At 43.6% G+C, this 17,115-nt stretch overlaps 1 long non-coding RNA gene and 1 pseudogene across 1 annotated transcript; both read right to left on the bottom strand.

The window, feature by feature from the left end:
* Positions 1-17,115, bottom strand: part of LOC114280084 (perakine reductase-like) — a 183,300-nt pseudogene that overhangs the window by 101,398 nt on the left and 64,787 nt on the right.
* On the bottom strand, positions 14,921-16,846 carry LOC145790227 (uncharacterized). The gene is made up of 2 exons (XR_014328901.1): positions 16,572-16,846; positions 14,921-15,243 (listed from the first exon to the last, which is right to left on the bottom strand). It is a non-coding gene; the product is annotated as an uncharacterized LOC145790227 (long non-coding RNA).

Raw genomic sequence — 17,115 nt, 5'->3', positions numbered from 1 at the left:
CTGGATACAGGCGTAACGATGCTCTCATGTGCCTTATTTTCCTATCAAGTTTGGGCAAGTTGGGCTTGAAGTGGTTTGAGAGGCTTCCGGAGGAAAGCATCAAAAGGTGGCAGTAGTTGGTGGAAGCATTCGTGACCTGATTCAAAACTAACACAAAAATGCCCAAGGAGGTTGACCACCTTCTGAGTGTCAAGATGGAGCCGGGCGACTCCCTCAAAACATACAATGCCAGGTATTAGGAAACTTTCAACGAGATCCTTGATTGCCCAAACAACCTGGCCATTACCCAATACAAGCACAGTCTCCCGGTCAGACATTGACCGAGGGACTCGCTCACGATGAACCAACCGACTTCCATTAAGCGGTTAGTGCAGTACATCAACAAGCACATCCGAGTAGATGATGATGCGACCGCGGCTACCGCGAAAACAAATCAGGTGGCAGCGGACAAAAGGGTGGCTGGAAAAGTCCACACGGTCGGATAGGAGACAAACCGGACAAGTGACCGCGGGAGGGAATCAACTATGGTCCAGATCGTAGAAACCGGGGTAAAGGTCACCGCAACGACCGAGCAGATTATCCCCACGATGACGCGATAGATGCAAATAGAAAGCTGAATGCCCGAACAGGCATTACCACGGTTTTCAAGATCCCAATCTACCACATACTTAGCGAAATCCGTAACGAGGTGTACGTTCGGTTTCTGGCCAAATTAGGTGATGCGCAGAAAGGCTTCAATCCGCGGTACCGCTACACATTTCATAAGGAGCGAGGGCACTAGACGAAGAACTGTTTACCCCTGAAGTAACACTTGGAAGAGTTGGTCGCCGCCAGTCACTTGGACTGTTACATCAACGAGGGCGTCAAGGCCACGCCCCATGCTCTGGCTGAGCCAAATGGTTTGGACACCCTAGAAGCACCCCCCCAAGGAGAGGTCAATGTGATCCACGGTATAGTTGAGCCAGCGTGGGTATGCGAGCTCCGAGAGATGATCAAAAAGGTAGAACATATGAAGGAAGTCTTGTCAGTCCAGTCCGCGATCAAAAGAGGTAAGACCGAGGAAAAAAAATGGGCTTAGTTTCTCAAGCAGGAATCTTGAACGCATTCAAATGCCGCACAACGACGCCCTAGTGGTTACCCTTCGTGTCAGGGACTTTGATGTGAAGCGCATTTTGATTGACTGAGGAAGCTTGGTTGAGATCATGTACTACGATGCCTTCAAGTAGCTTAACCTAAGTGACACGGATTTGGCTCTGGCAACTTCGCCACTGGTTGGTTTCAACTCACAACCGAAGTGGCCATTGGGAAAGATAATCTTACCAGTCAAAGCCGAATCTGTGGTCAAGCAGGTGGAGTTCTGGGTGTTGAAGTTGCCCTCCTCATACAACCTGATCCTAGGTAGATGATGGCTTCACGCCATGCAGGCAGTGGCGTCCACCTACCACCAAGTTATGCGGTTCCCCTCTGCTACGGGGGTGATCGAAGAGATTTGGGCGATCAAGTCATGGCTAAGCAGTGTTTCGTGACCGTGAATGGGAGCCGAACAGCCAAAGGCTCCGTACAAATGATCGAAGGCCCGAAAGATCAAAGTGTCCTGGATGACGTGGGCACTAAGGCAGAAAAAAAGGCTGTCGAAGATTTAGTGGAGGTGCGGATTGGCGCAGATAATCCTGACAAGTTCTTCTTGTTGGGATCCAGCTTGACTACCCAAGAACAGATGGAGATGGTGGAATTCCTGGTGGCAAATATTGAAGTGTTTGCATGGACGCCTTACGATATGCCTGGCGTCGATCCAAGCTTCATTTGCCACCAACTGAATGTCTTCCCAGACACTTGGCTTGTCATTCGAAGAACAAGGATATCAGCCCTTCATCACACCGAGGTAGTGGTAGAGGAGGTCAAAAACTTGCTCGAAGCTAGGGCAATCCAGGAAGTGCACTACCCTCGGTGGATTTCTAACACGGTCGTGGTACCTAAGAAGAATGGAAAATGGCGAGTTTGCGTTGACTACAACACGGTCAACCGAGCCTGCCCTAAAGACAGTTTTCCTTTGCCCAGAATCGACCAGCTGGTGGATCTTATAGCTGGACATAACTGGCTTAGTTTTTTAGATGCTTATCATAGTTATCACCAGATCGCCATGCATGAACTCGACCGGGAGATAACCTCTTTGACGACACCGAGGGGATTGTTCTACTATAGAGTCAAGCCTTTTGGTTGGAAAAACGCCGGGGCAACATTCCAGAGGATGGTGACCAAGATGTTGGCCCCTCTACTCGACTACACGATGAAGGTTTACATCGATGACATGGTGGTCAAAAGCAAACATCAGGCCGACCACTTGACCAACCTAGCTTAGATGTTCGTCATTCTTAAGCAACACAAGCTACGAATGAACGCGTCGAAGTGTGCCTTCGGCGTTAGGTCAGGGAAATTCCTGGGTTTCCTAGTCACCAACCGAGGCATCGAGGCTGACCCCTCGCAAATCAGAGCCATACAAGAATTAAAGCAGCCCAACTCGGTGAAAGATGTGCAACATCTTGTCGGTATGGCAGCTGCGCTTAACCGATTCATAAGCCGGTCATCAGATCATTGCCGCCCTTTTTTCTGAGCCTTGAAATCCAAGTTTTCATGGGACGAAGAATGTGACAAAGCCTTGGCCGAGCTAAAGACTTATTTGCCTTCCGCCCTACTCTTGGACACACCAAAGCACAGTGAAGAACTCTACCTTTACCTCGCTGTTTCTCAACATGCAGTTAGTGCGGTGCTCGTCTGGGCAGAAGGTATCTAGTATCTCCCAATCTTCTATGTGAGCAAAACTTTGCTACTGGTTGAGTCGAGATACTTGCCATTGGAAAAACTTGCTTTCGCTCTAATGATGGCTTCTAGGAAATTGGCACACTACTTTCATGCTCATACGGTCGTGGTGTTGACCAAATTCCCTTTGAAAGCCTTATTTGGGCGGGCGGATTTCTCTGGTCGAATTTTGAAATGGGCAGTCAAATTGGGGCAATTCGATATTAAGTTTCAATCCGAACTGCCATTAAAGCCCAAGCATTGGCCGACTTTGTTGCCGAATTCTCGCCTGGAATTCACTCGGTATGCCCGGTTGATCTTACCGAGGCTGCTAGGGTAAAGGTGGTAAGTGTGAAGGAAATAACACAATCGAATGATGATGGCAACGCAGAACTTGTGCACCCATCCACAAGTCCATCACTTGAGGAGGTACATCAGCCGGGCAATGCGACGATGGATTTGGGAATAACGGGTCAACCTGTCAATGGCAGGCTTGTATCAGAAATAGCCAAGTAGCCGAGCGACCATGATCTCCTCAACCGTCAAGCATCCCAAGATCCCTTAGAATGCTGGAAATTTTTCATTAGCGAAATGTGGAAACTTTTCATAGATGGCGTCTCAAACCGGCACGGTACCGAGCTAAGGGTAGTTCTGATCTCTTCAGACGGACTAACCATCGAACATTCTATCACGCTTAGATTCCCAGCATCAAACAACGAGGCTGAGTATGAAGTACTGTTAACAGGACTGAAAAGCGCGCTCCAATTGCACGCATCTGAGCTGATGGTCTATAGCGACTCCCAACTTGTTGTAAACCAAGTGTTTGGAGAATACGAAGCCAAAGATGACAGAATGGCCAAATATGAAGCCTTAGTGAGGGAGCACATCAAGAAATTCCAAGCAATAAGAGTCCAACAAATTGGCCGTGAAGATAACAGCCGAGCAGATGAGCTGGCCAGGCTAGCTTCCATGGTTAACAAATCAACCCCCAGCCCTCTCCTGATTGAATTCCTCCCCAGACCTAGCATTGAAGACTCAGAGCAGACGGATGTATTCTATGCTGAGCATGGTCTTCCTGGATAGACCCCATCATCCTTTTCCTTAAAGAACGGATTCTGCCAACCGACAAAAAGGAAGCACACAAAATCTGGGTGAAGTCTGAGTGGTTTTGGCTCTCTCCATCTGGCGCTTTATATAAGAAGTCATTCACCGGTCCATACCTCCAGTGTGTTCATCCAAACAGTGTGGAGGCTTTCCTTTACAAGATCCACGAAGGCATGTGCAGAAGTCACATTAGGGGGAGATCTTTAGCCTACCGCGCTATTTTGCAAGGATACTGGTGTCCGTGCATGCAAGTAGATGCGTAAAAATATGTTAGAAAATGTGAAAAATGCCAAAAGTTCGCCCACCAAATTCACCAACCTACTAGAGAACTGCTCCCCCTCAGGATTCCTTGGCCTTTCGCAATATGGGAGCTAGACATAGTGGGACCACTCCCTATAGCGCCGGGCAACTGCAAGTTCTTCATTGTGGCGACAGACTACTTCACCAAGTGGGTTGAAGCCGAGCCCTTGGCGACTATCAAGGAAAAGGATGTCAAGAGGATTGTTTGGCAGAATATGATTACGCGGTTTGGCGTCCCCAAGGCTTTGATTTTTGATAATGGCACCCAATTTGATGGACGGTTGTTCAGAGAATTTTGTGAGGAATTGAAGATAGAATTATACAATTCCACCCCGGCCTACCCTCAGTCTAACGGCCAAGCTGAAGCATCAAACAAGACCATTCTGGATAGGCTGAAGAAGATATTAGAGAAAGCCAAAGAAAAGTGGGCTGAGGAACTACCGAATGTTCTCTGGGCTTACCAAACAACACCAAGACGCTCGACCGGGGAGACACCTTTGCTTTGGCATATGGTATGGAGGCAGTCATTCCGGTGGAGATTGGTATGCTGACCATCCATAGCAAAAATTTTGAGCCCAACTTGAATGCCGAAGCCATCGCCTTAGAATTGGACCTCGCGGAAGAACGCCGAGAAAAAGCCCTGATCCATGTCGCAACATATCAACAAGAACTATCTCGGAAGTATAACAAGAGGGTTCACCCCAGACCATTTAAAATTGGGGACTGGGTCTTGAGGAAGGTAATGGGCAACACCTCAATGCTAGGCGAAGGAAAGCTGGGGGCAAACTGGGAAGGCCCTTACAAGATCACCGGTCTGGCGGGCAAAGGAGCGTATCATTTGAAAGACTTGGATGGCAAAGCTATACCACGGTCGTGGAACGCAGCCAATTTGAAGTTATATTATTTTTAGTTTCCATTTCTCAATGTAATTTTTTTGCAAAGGGACAAGTTTTCCCCTCCATTTACCAATGTAATCCTCTCAGTCATTTTGTGAATTCACGAATGCAATTTGTAATGGAAATGAACTATTTTTACATGGAAAGTATGTTGTAATTAAGGAAATGTAATGCACCAGGGGCAACCGAGATGTTTTATCCCGGCTAGATGAGTTGATGATTTGTTCAACTTTAGGATTTTAGCCGAGATGTTTTATCTCGGCTAAAAGGGTTGATGATTTGTTCAACTCTTGAATTTCAGCCGAGATAATTTACTCCAGAGTTGATGAAAAAGTTCAACTCTAAGATTTTAGCCGAGATGTTTTATCCCGGCTAGAAGAGTTAATGATTTGTTCAACTTTAGGATTATCGCCAAGATGTTTTATCCCGACTAAAAGGGTTGATGATTTGTTCAACTCTTGACTTCTAGCCGAGATAATTTACCTCAGTTGGTGGAGTTGATGAAAAAGTTCTACTCTGAGATTTTAGCCGAGATGTTTTACCCCGGCTAAAAGGGGTTGATGATTTGTTCAACCCCAGCGTCTTGCCGAGGTGTTTTATCCCGGCTAAAAGAGTTGACGATTTGTTCAACTCAAAGTATTTTTGCCAAGATGTTTTATCCTAGCTAAAAGAATTGACGATTTGTTCAACTCTAGTGGAGTTGATGAAAAAGTTCAACTCTGAGATTTTAGCCGAGATGTTCTACCCCAGCTGAAAGGGGTTGATGATTTGTTCAACTCCAGCGTCTTGCCGAGGTGTTTTATCCCGGCTAGAAAAGTTAATGATTTGCTAAACTCTTGTATTTTTGCCGAGATGTTTTATCCTAGCTAGAAGAGTTGATGATTTGTTCAACTCTAGGATTTTAACCGAGATGTTTATTTTGGCTAGATGCATTGATGACTTTGTCACCACAGCGCCAAGATGATTTTGTTTCATTCTTTCAAGACCGAGCGGAGATAATTATCTCTGTTCAATCAGTTTGTACTATGCCGGGCTAGCATCATGAACAACAGCAGACTTTACAAGAATACAGGCGAAATGTGAACTTTTCATTGATTGAGAATTTCAGTACATAAGGTGGGGCTTGTAGCCCAGTTATAAAAATAACAATAAAAAAGGAGATGAAACTATGCTAACGGGGAGAGGTCGGAAAACTCATTCCCGACCCCTTCTGTCACCGCTTCTAGGTCGACAACTGCAGCCTTTTCTTTCTCGTCGAGCTCCTTCTGGATGCCCTCATCCTCAGCCTCTTCTTCTGCCTCTTCTTGCAAAGAGTTGAAGACTTCATTAGCATAAGGAATCAGATAGACTGGCAGGAAGGCGGTGGGAGGAGAGGCGAACACCTCGGTCTCAGATCCTTGGCTGAGTTCTTCACAAGAAGCCTTCTAACTGGACTTGAAATAGATGTCCTTGGTGGCTTCGACTTGCTTGGTATAATTGTCTTCAGCCTCTTTGAAACCAAGATTGTTGGCCTCATCCACGGCGGCCTACTTTGCTTGTCTTTCAACTTTAAGTTGGGCCTTCAGTTCGTCCCTCTCTTGCTCGGCCCTACCGAGCTGGCCATGAAGCCTGGCGTTGTTAGCGTTGGCCATTTCAAGTGAAGCCTTAGCCCGAGCAAGCTCAGCGAATATGATTTTACCAGCATTGTTTATCTCGGTAACTTTGTGGCACAGGTTCACAATGCGGTCCATGACCATGTGTTGTTTCTGGATGGCCTGTAACAAGAAAGGTGTTAGTTGAAATAAGAAGATTAACCGAGCAGGGACTGGGTAAGATTTCAGAACATACCCTGGTCATGGACTTGACCGAGGACTTCACAAGCTGGGTGTTAGGAACATGATCGCTTCCGGTCACGTCGCTTGGTAGCAGCAGTGCCTTTGATAAGTCGAAGGCCAGGAGGTGCTCCTTGTCCCCCTTGACAGACACGGTGGCTGGGATCTCTTTGCCCTGGTGTTTGAGCTCCGGCCTCCACGGTGCAGCTGGCTCAGCTCCTTGTGCTATTTTCTCAGTGCTCAGCTCGGCCACTAGCTCGGCTGAGGGGTCGGCCGACTGGGTTCGCTTGCCCGCACGGCGGGACTCAAGAAGGGCAACCGTTGAAGCCAGGGCAATCACAGTCCCCGAGCTCTGGCCGACTGCCGGGGCAGGAGATGTCATGCTCAGTATCTCGGTGGAAGTAGTTGTAATCAGGTTCTTGATTCTGCTCCTTTTTGCCATTTCTTCTTCCTCGGTCAGTCGAATGAAGGGCATGTCAGGAAGGCTTGGGTCAGGTGGAGAAGATGGAGCCCGAAGGAAGTCTGTGACCTTACTCTTGCGTGGTGCTGAATAGTGGTAGGAGGGGACGTACCCGAGGAGATCGTGGCAGTCTCGGTGCTGGTATCTCAATACGGCTCTGATCGTTTCCTCGTTGGGATATTAGTAGTTAGCTTGTAGTTCTTCCATAGCTGCAAAAGAAGAAAAAAGAAACATAATTAGCTCGGCACGAACAATTTTTGTAAAAGATATCAGTTGGGAAGATAAGCTTACAAGATGAACCAAAGTTCTTGTTGATGTACCAACCGGGCACATCAGCTATTTCATAGTTACCGGTCACCCAAAAAAAGTCGTCGTCGTTCATGTCTTTGTCCAGCATGCCGGTTACTAATCTTTCCCTACCCAGCCTTATTTTCAGATAATAGTTGAAGTCGTCTTTTGTTTGACCGAGCGTGTATTGACTCAAGATCTCGACTAGCCCTAGGTTTAAACTGAGCATGTTGTTCAACTCGGCCACACTGGTTATGATTCGGAAGTTGTTGGTAGAAACTTGGGTGGGTACTAGTTCGGTTCTTCTAAAAAATTCGCACATGAGGGGTTGTACCGGGAAGCGTAACCCGCCTTCGATCATGCTTAGTACGGTGAAGGGACAGGATTCTAATTTGCCCCATGGATTAATGCCCTCTTCACCGAGCTCCAGGTGTACGTTGGCCGGGACGCCGTACTCCTCGCGGAACGCGGCAAGGGCACCCGGTGTGTCTACAAGGAAGCGGTAGCACCCCATGAATGACCGACTTGTTCAGCTCGGTAGTAGAGGTTTGATTAAATTTTGCACGGCAGTTTCTCGGTCTTTGAGAGCCCTTGTGTTGGTGTCTGGTCCCCTAGGACTCTGTAATTAAAAGCCATGTGTAAGTGATAGCACGGTCACGCAAATGAGCTTGACCGGCCACTTTGGGCGCAATAGCACATCAGTCTTATTGGGTTAGTTCAACAGCTTGGTCGCTCGAAACGGACCAGATATTGGCTGTAGCCCGGTCGCTTTGGGCGCAATAGCACCTCGATTTTATTGGGTTAGTTCAATAGCTCGGTTGCTCGAAATGGACCAGATATTATCCCGACCGAGTGCCCCAGAGCTTTCTTAACTCGGTTCTCGCCTAAGTGCTGTAAACTTGGAACTAGCTCTGTCCACTTATGATTTTGGATCAAACTAAGATATGTAGCCCGGTCAACCCCAGATCCTCGCGTGTTCATCACAGAAGATGATGAACAGTTGAGGGTGAAGGGGCAGAAACAGCTTTCGGTGGTCACACCCTAGGCTAACTTCATTCGAAGCCCTAAAACCTACTGTCATCATGCCCTAGACTTAACTATGACAGTCACAGGCCCAAGTACACAATAAAAACACAAATAACAGATGAAGAGCAGTGGAGGGTCGAGGACTTACAGGTCAGGGCACGAACGGTGGCTTGAAGTAGTAGGACGGGCCCCCCAACGACGGCGAAGGTGAAGAGTAGGCTTGCAGGGATGCTCCGTTCTTAGTAGAGTGAGTGAGAGGCGAAGGCTCCGGTTCATAGGGTTACTTGAGAGAAGAAGATGAACGGAAGAGAAAGGGATGTAAAGAGAAGGACGACGAGTATAAAAGGGGAAGAGAGGTGCCAAAATTTGAATGTAAAGAGACAGTGTGAGGCGGCTGGGTTGGCTGCTCGAGGCCAATGAATGAGCGACACGCGTCTGTAATGACAGCGGCGTCAGTATTGAAACGACAGGTTGGTAAGTCGAGGCGCCGACCGAGCAAATCACAAGAGCGAGCGTGGGACTTAGCGCAGTAAATGGCTTGCGGTGAGAGGCCGAGCAGATGAACAACCCCGGTTGGCGGATGTAATTCCAGTCACGCTAGCGTGAACAGAATTAAGGGGCAATTGAAAGGGAGATTTCATGATCCGACTTTGGGTCGTAGTAATGATCGGGCTAAATTGAGCCAAGCAAGTTTGAGCCAAGCTGGGTTGGGCCAGTCTAATTGCAGTGAGCTCGGTCAGGGCCCTAGTACTATTTGGCCGGGGTAATTTTGGACTGTTAGCCCGGTTCACTTTATTTGTTCGTCGACTTATGCGGGTTAGACCCTCTGCGGACCAGTCCAACCGAGCAAGAGCTCGGGCATAATGGAAGGCGGCTAAGCTGTAATGGGATTCTCTAACAAAGTTGGTAATTAGCACAATCGTGGTGTGACAATGTGGCGCCGTGCTAGGCGTAGCTCGATTCAAAACATTGCATGTCTCCGAAGTAACACGGTTGTAGGAAAACGAGGCGGCGCCATGCTATCTGTTCGCACCAACGTTGTTTGGTGGTTTTGTTAGATGGGGTTTAGTTGTATTTGCTCTGACATGTGGAAAAATGGGATAAGAGAGTAGGTCCACGTGTCCAAAGTTGAATGAACGCAGAGGCGCATACAGAAGGTATATAAACGGAGCTACACCCCCATACTGAGGTATAGAACATCTGATAATCACAACTGACCAACTACCTTACATTCTGTCTTTTCTCTCTCCCTGTGTGCTAACTTGATCGTCAGAGGGTTTTCCGGCAGAGCACCGCCGGGTAGCTCACCCACATTGTGTTCTCAGGTCCATCGGAGTGAAGTGCAGCTTGGATACAAAGAGTACGGACGTTGACGGATATTCTCGCCCCGTACACCTGATATTAAGATTTATAAGATAAATGACATACAATATTTTCATAGTAGTTAAGGTCTCTCAATATTTTCACAGAAAAAATTCGACTCAGAGAAATTTTGCCCGACTTGGAGAAATTTTGCCTAACTTAGAGAAATTTCACCTCAACTCAGAGAAATTTCAATTTTCATAGAGAAATTTTCAAATTCCTTTGTGAAATTAGAGAAATTTCTTTGTGAAAATTGAAATTTCTCTGAATCAGGCAAAATTTCTATGAATTGAATTTTCTTTGTGAAAATGTTGAAGGACCTTAGCTAATAAAATAAAATAAAAAAAAAAACATCTTGGACCTCCTACTACACAAAGTTAAAAAGGGATGTTTCACTAATTTTCCCTAAAAAAAAATTACTTAAAATATTAAAAAAATTCAGTAAAAATAAAAAATAAAAAAACACAAAAAATAAAAAATCTCAAATTTTTTGTATGAGTTAAACCAAAGAAGATGATTGTTATTTCCATTGAAATGACATAAATAGAATATCTTTATTGTTTTATTATTTTATATGTATAAATGCCAAGAGACAAATATGTCATTTTAATTTGACAGAGGGGTAAGTGTAATTTTTCAAATGTAAGAGGGAAATCTGTATTAAATAGAAACCGTAGGGGGTGTTAGTGTAATTTACCCTTACAATTTTTTATCTTAAGTTAGAAAAAGCTGTCACGTGGTGTAGACACCCTTTTTTTGACTGTCCTCAAGACTTGGACATCACCGTTTGAACACTCGGTGATCATCCACGTTTGTGTTTGTCTTGAGTTCCCGGAGGTCTCGGCCACACGCCTTGCCTCAGGATCTCTCGACTCAACCGTTTTGTGTTTGGTTTCACACCAAACACTTGTGTTTTTGCTTTGGAGGGCAGGGAATGGCTTGTGGGCCATCCCCACTCATCACCGGCCATGGCTTGAGGCCACCGGTCAGTGTTTTGTTGCCATCAGCCATATGTTTGGTCGGTCGGCACTCTTTGTGGTCGGTTGACCATGTATTTGGCCAATTTGGCATTTTTGGCTGGCCGATCACTGTGCATCTACTTTTGCAGATATTTTTATGCCAGCTGTGCTAGCTGGCATACACTTTGCACTCCCTCCATACACGTGTATGGAGGGATTTCACTCTTGCTTAGCTTGTTTTGTAAGCTTTGCAAAAGTGATCCTCTATAAAGAGGGGACTTCTTCCCCCTCCTCTAGGGTTACAAAAAAAAAAGTTCCAGAGAGCTCTGGTTCTAGGGTTAGCATAGTGTATCTATTCTATCTCTATTTCTCCCTCTCTTTTGCTCTAAGTGTGTGTTTGTCCTTAGTTTTGCACTAGGACACCTACCATTACACCTTACCTTGATTGTTGAGGCATTAGGGGCTGTCCTTGAAATTCTTGAGCTGTTTTGGAGCTAAGAAAGCTGCTAGAGTGGTCCTTATGAAGAAGGTCTTCAAGGGTAAGATTCTTGCCCTTTTTACCCCATTTTTGCATAGTCTTTTTGCCTACCTTGCTTGCTGTTTCAGGCTTAGTGTATAACATATAAAAGTCTTGTTTTTACTTGCTTAAAATAGTTGTTTAAGGTTGCTTTGAGTTTTGGGGTTGTTTGACCCCTCTTAGGCCTTGTTAGGCCCTATTTTTGTGCTATTTTGGTGAGCTCCGGGACCACCTTGTTTGGGCCTCCTCACCACTGAAATCTTGAGGGATTTTAGTGGTGAGGATGGTGTCTTAAGGTCCTAAGAAGGAGAGGACCACCTCTCCTTGTTGTCTTCAATATGTGCCATTTTAGCCTCATGTGTGAGCACCATTTTTAAGTGCATGGTGTCCATGTCTTAAGTGTTATTTGTGCTTATTATGTCATGATATAGCACTTTTTTTACTTGTTTTAGACACACCATGCTTGCCTTGAATACATGTCTTGTAATGCCATGATTTGCCTTAACATGTACATAGCATTTAGATTACCATGCTCATGTGTTTTGGCCTAGCTTTGTGAAGCTTTTATGCTTGTTTTAGTGTGCTTGAGGTCTATTTTTAGTCATTCGAGTCGTCCATGCTTCGCTTTGTATAGCTACCATGTAATCCTTCTTGTATGCCTTGAGCATTGACCCCTCTAGCATGCCATCCTTGCTTTGTTTCAGTGGTTTGGGACCACTTGCCATGCCATTTCAGTCCTACTAGTGTGCTTGTATGCTTACATTTGATGCTCCTTTAATGTGTTAAAAGGTTGTTGTCTTGCGCCCCATGTTTAGACCCTTTTGTATGCTTGCATGTTTAGACCATTTAGATGCCATCTAGATGTGTCTTTGGTCTTGTTTAAACCTGCATTGGGGCTGTTTGGAGTCCCCTTGGCCCTTTGAGGCTTGGTTGGCATGGCCATGGTTTGAGCCTTTTGGTTGGTCTCAAGCTTTGGGCTTGTTAGCATGCTTTGATTGCTTGGTTTAGGTTGGTTTGGCACCATCCTCATGTGTTTTTCAGAGCTTAATATGCATGCCATGTGCCCATGATGTTCCTCTTTTAAGTGTGCTTAAAAGTTGTCTCTATATGCTTAAGTGTTGGACCTTGTATGCATGCATGCATGCTTGTATGTGCATTTGGCCCCATTTCCTTAGCATTGGCCACTGTTTTGGGCTTGTTTGAGGGCCGCCTAAATTAGTTTAAGACCATCCTTCGCATGTGTTGCATGCTTTCCTTATGTGTTGTTGCATATTTGGCCTTGTTCCATGCTTATTACATTACACATTTGCATGCTTAGGTTGTAATGCATTTGGCATGCATTGTACTTAACATGTTGTCCATTTTGCATCTTGCATGCTTGCATGGTTAAGATTATACTTTGCATGTTTGCTAGCATGTATACTTGTCCACATGCTCATGTTGAATGTTTAGTCTTCATGCCTAGGTTGCATCGCATTGAGCATGCATGCTTCGCCTCTTGAATTGAGCATGATAGAGGTTGGGCTTTATGTGTTTATTTGGTTTGCATTGCATTTGAAATCAAAATGCACAACTAGGCCTCTTTGGCCATTACGCATTGAAATGCGCGATTGGTGGTCCGAGGGTCGAGTACCAAACTCCTTTGAGTCATAAACATGATAAGGAGTGTGGTTGGTGCAAACATTGCTTGAAATGCATTGCCATGCCATGTTTTGCCCTCTGCTGCTGTCAAAACAGGTTTCTGCAGGAAGCTTTGGCCAGTTGACTGAATATAGTGCCGATCGACCAAAAGTTTGTGGCCGAGAGCTACACCAATGGTCGATGACCACCCTGCCATGGCCGATGATGATTCCCCTTGGCCGGTGGTGTTCCACAGTGTCCAAAGAGTGTACCTTGGGATTTGTGTAAGTCTCAAGGGAGCAGAGCAGGGTAAATAGAGACAAATTGCGTATGGCATTGGATTTCCGGGTGAAGCCAATTCGAGCATGCGTGCATCCCTCCTTCCCCGAGGCCTTTTACAGCTTTCCTTGCCTTAATTGTTTTGTTAATTAATTAGGTGGTTTGTAAATTATTTAATTAGCTTGTAGGTTAATTAAATTGTATTATTCTTTTGGTCCCTTCAAGCGAGGGCGAATGTGTAATAAGTGTGGGTGCGTGGGTGCGTGTGTGCATGTCTTCCAACCCCCACTTCTTTCTCCCTTTTACTTACCTGCTTTTGATGGTTAGTATTAGGGCATGTTTAATTTAGCATACCTTATGCTATGCATGCGTGCATCATTCATCAGTCTTGCATGCATCGGGCTCGGCGCATCATACTAACTACATAGTATTTAATTCCAAACTTGAATACGTGCATCGAGTTGTCACATTTCACATGTTATCCTTAGATTAGCCGAGCCTGTTCTAATGACATTCAGTATGCGATGCATTAGCCATTTGTTAACATTGAACTAGGACCATGCATGATTACTAACGAGTTCATTGTTTTGGCACGGAGTACGATGTAAGTATTTATGCTTTAGCATCTCGCATGAGTGTGAATGTTAACATAGCAGCATGCTTACCATGAGGCTATGTGCTTATGTGATATATCTGCCTGAATGCCTGTGGGTGAAGGTTGGCTTATCTAAATTGGAATAATGCATCAACTGTGAGTTTTAAGCCCACTAGACAGTGGCAAAATCATGTTTTCTAAGCCCACCTAAAAGTGGCAAAATCTACATTTTAAGCCTACTTGCGGGTAGCAAACAGTTTTCGAAACAAACATGAAATGTTTTATTCCAATTCAGGTGGCCCAGTCTATACTTGTTTTGCTGCGCGCATCACATAGTAAATCTAGGCTAATAACCGGAATAAGAACGCATAATGTTTTCAAAACTAGATATCATGGTTAGTAGAGGCCGATCTTCGGATCGGGCGAGCGGGGGTGCTCATAGCTGACCTTCCCCAATCGTACCCAAGTTCCCGAGCCGAGGCAACTTTGGTGATGACGGACACGTGGCCTTAGGCAAACGAGTCAGGGTTTCCTAAATTTCCCCCATAAAAAATATTTAGGTGGCGACTCTGTATCTGGCAAAGCAGTCCATGTTTGGCACTTCTTTCTAAAAATATGTTTTCTCAAAACGATTTGCCGAATTTGGAGTCTTTGGTTCAGATTTAGAACCGTGACAATTTGAGAGTCCGAACTGTAGTGACCCACAGACGAACAGAACGGGACTCATCCTCCCGGGGCATTCGGGGACGTCTACGCGTGGCATAACGTGAATGCTTGTGCAGCGTCCCCAAAATATTGACATTTAATATATTTAGATTAACTCATAGACATAATCTAAATCTCATTACTTCTCATTATTGCATACAAGAACATTAAATAATATAGACATTTCAATAGTCAACATTCATATTAAATCACCATTTTTCTATTAACGATATCCAACATGAGATTTCACAAAAGAGAGACTGCTTGCATTAATACAATCATCATCCTTAAGATATAAATTTTATAGCATGTGATAATAACAAGTTAAAGCAACAAAATACAAATTAATGCCTTAACCGCTACAAGTTCCAAGGCTTTCCCCGGTTACAACAAAGTGGTTTTCAAACCCATACATAGATAGCCCTTGGCTTGCAAAGAATAGAAAAGAAAACAAATACATAATTGAGCCTTGTGCTCCAAAAGATCCTCCACGCCTTCACTTTGGCGGAGGCACACCACAATCACCTGAAAAATGGTTTCCACTAAGGGATGAGCATAAAGCCCAGTAGAGATAATCTAAATAAAGTGCACGCAGTTTAACAATATCATGAGGTGCAATGCATATGAGACGTCAATGCCAAAAATCATAGGTTTTCTCATTTTCGAAATTCTCATGCCATGCATTTGTTTAAAAGCATAACCAATTCAATCATCCATTTCATGGAACAAGGGGCGGTAAATACGACACTGGAAATCTCTAAGTTGGTGTCTACAAGTAGGCATAACTAGCACTACCAAAACCCCACTTTACTGGTTGCTAACTGGAAGGGAAATGGTATCTTATCCGCGCGTGTTTTTGGTCTTTCACCCTAGACACTCAAGCCAACTTAAACAATACCAATCTATACCCCCTATCTGGATTTACCAAACATATTTACCCCATAACTCAACATATTTTAGATATTCTCAATGAATCAATTTAAAAATCAATTTCTCAAATCCTATGCAAGAATTAAATCATGAGATTATGCAATGTTTAATACCATACATGAATTTACAAACATTTCAATTTACCTATTACACATGCAATTTCTACAATAATCAATACAACCCTCCACGGTTTCCCAAACAATTATCTCTATACAAAATATAAATTTCAAGAGACCAACATAACTCATAATCTCATATTTTCAATGATTTCAACATAGGAGTAACAATCACATGTTCAATCTCCTCTTTCCCAACTCAATCAAGAATCATAATATTCTTTTTAAAAAAAAAATCATCAATCTTCCCTTTTCATTCAAACTCAAGAATTCATCAAGAATTTTCATAATGCCAAAAATAACATACTTTCTTTCAACAATTCTAAATACCTCAACATTACAAATATTCTCATCTTTCTCAAAAGTTCAATATTTTCAAATTTAACAATTTTCAAAAGAATCCTCAATGGTTTTCAATATTCCCAACAACATTCTCATAAATCTCATCCCTATAAACATCCACTTTCAAATTTTCATTTGTTCAAATAAACATATATTTTTAACTCATGTAAGCTTTTCACAAACTCATCCCAAAAATCTAAATCTTAACATTTAAATTTCTAGGTTTTATTAAAATTTGGAGATTTCTCAAAAACAAAATAAAATACACTCCTCAACATCCATGAGTCATACAAAAAAAAAAAAAAAACAAACAAACAAACAAACAAACTCAACTTGCAATTGATTTTCAAAAAAAGTTGAGAACTTCCCCATATTTATACATTTAATATACCATTAATAAACCTTAATCTTTCCAAATATCACACTATCAAAGTAATACATACACAATGTTTAGAAAATCCCTACCTCAAAGCTTAGGAGAGAAAATGAATGAAAACTCCAAAATTTGACGTTGCCGAAATTCAATCTCCACCGGTCAAAACGAAATTCTTGAAGTGTTCTTCAATTTGACCTTAAGAACTATGGTCAAAAACTCAATGGATCTTGCTAAATCAAGAAAAGAATTAAGGGTTTGTGGTGGTATTTAGAGAAAGATGAGAGAAATGAGAGAGTAGAAAGAAAGAGAAAGAGAAAGAGAAAGAGAGAGAGAGAGAGGGTGAGATAACAGAGAGAGAGAGAGAGAGAGACATGTTCTTTGCCAAGAACAAAATGGAAACAAATAAAAGCAAGGAAGGGGGAGCTCCCCCCTCCACGTGGCTGCTCCAATTTTTTTTTTTTTTTTAAATCAATACATTTATGTCTATACATATACATATATATATATATATATATATATATATCAATCAAAAATACATTTCAACATCATTATAATATTTTGTAATATAAATGACAACAATGATATAGTATTTTATCACCACAAAATATATTTCGTTTGATGATACACACCATT

Source organism: Camellia sinensis, chromosome 5 (assembly GCF_055761805.1).
Source record: "Camellia sinensis isolate YWXY chromosome 5, ASM5576180v1, whole genome shotgun sequence".
NCBI classification, from domain to species: Eukaryota; Viridiplantae; Streptophyta; class Magnoliopsida; order Ericales; family Theaceae; genus Camellia; species Camellia sinensis.
Note: the sequence above shows the minus strand (reverse complement) of the source record. Positions and strands in the feature narration are given on the sequence as shown.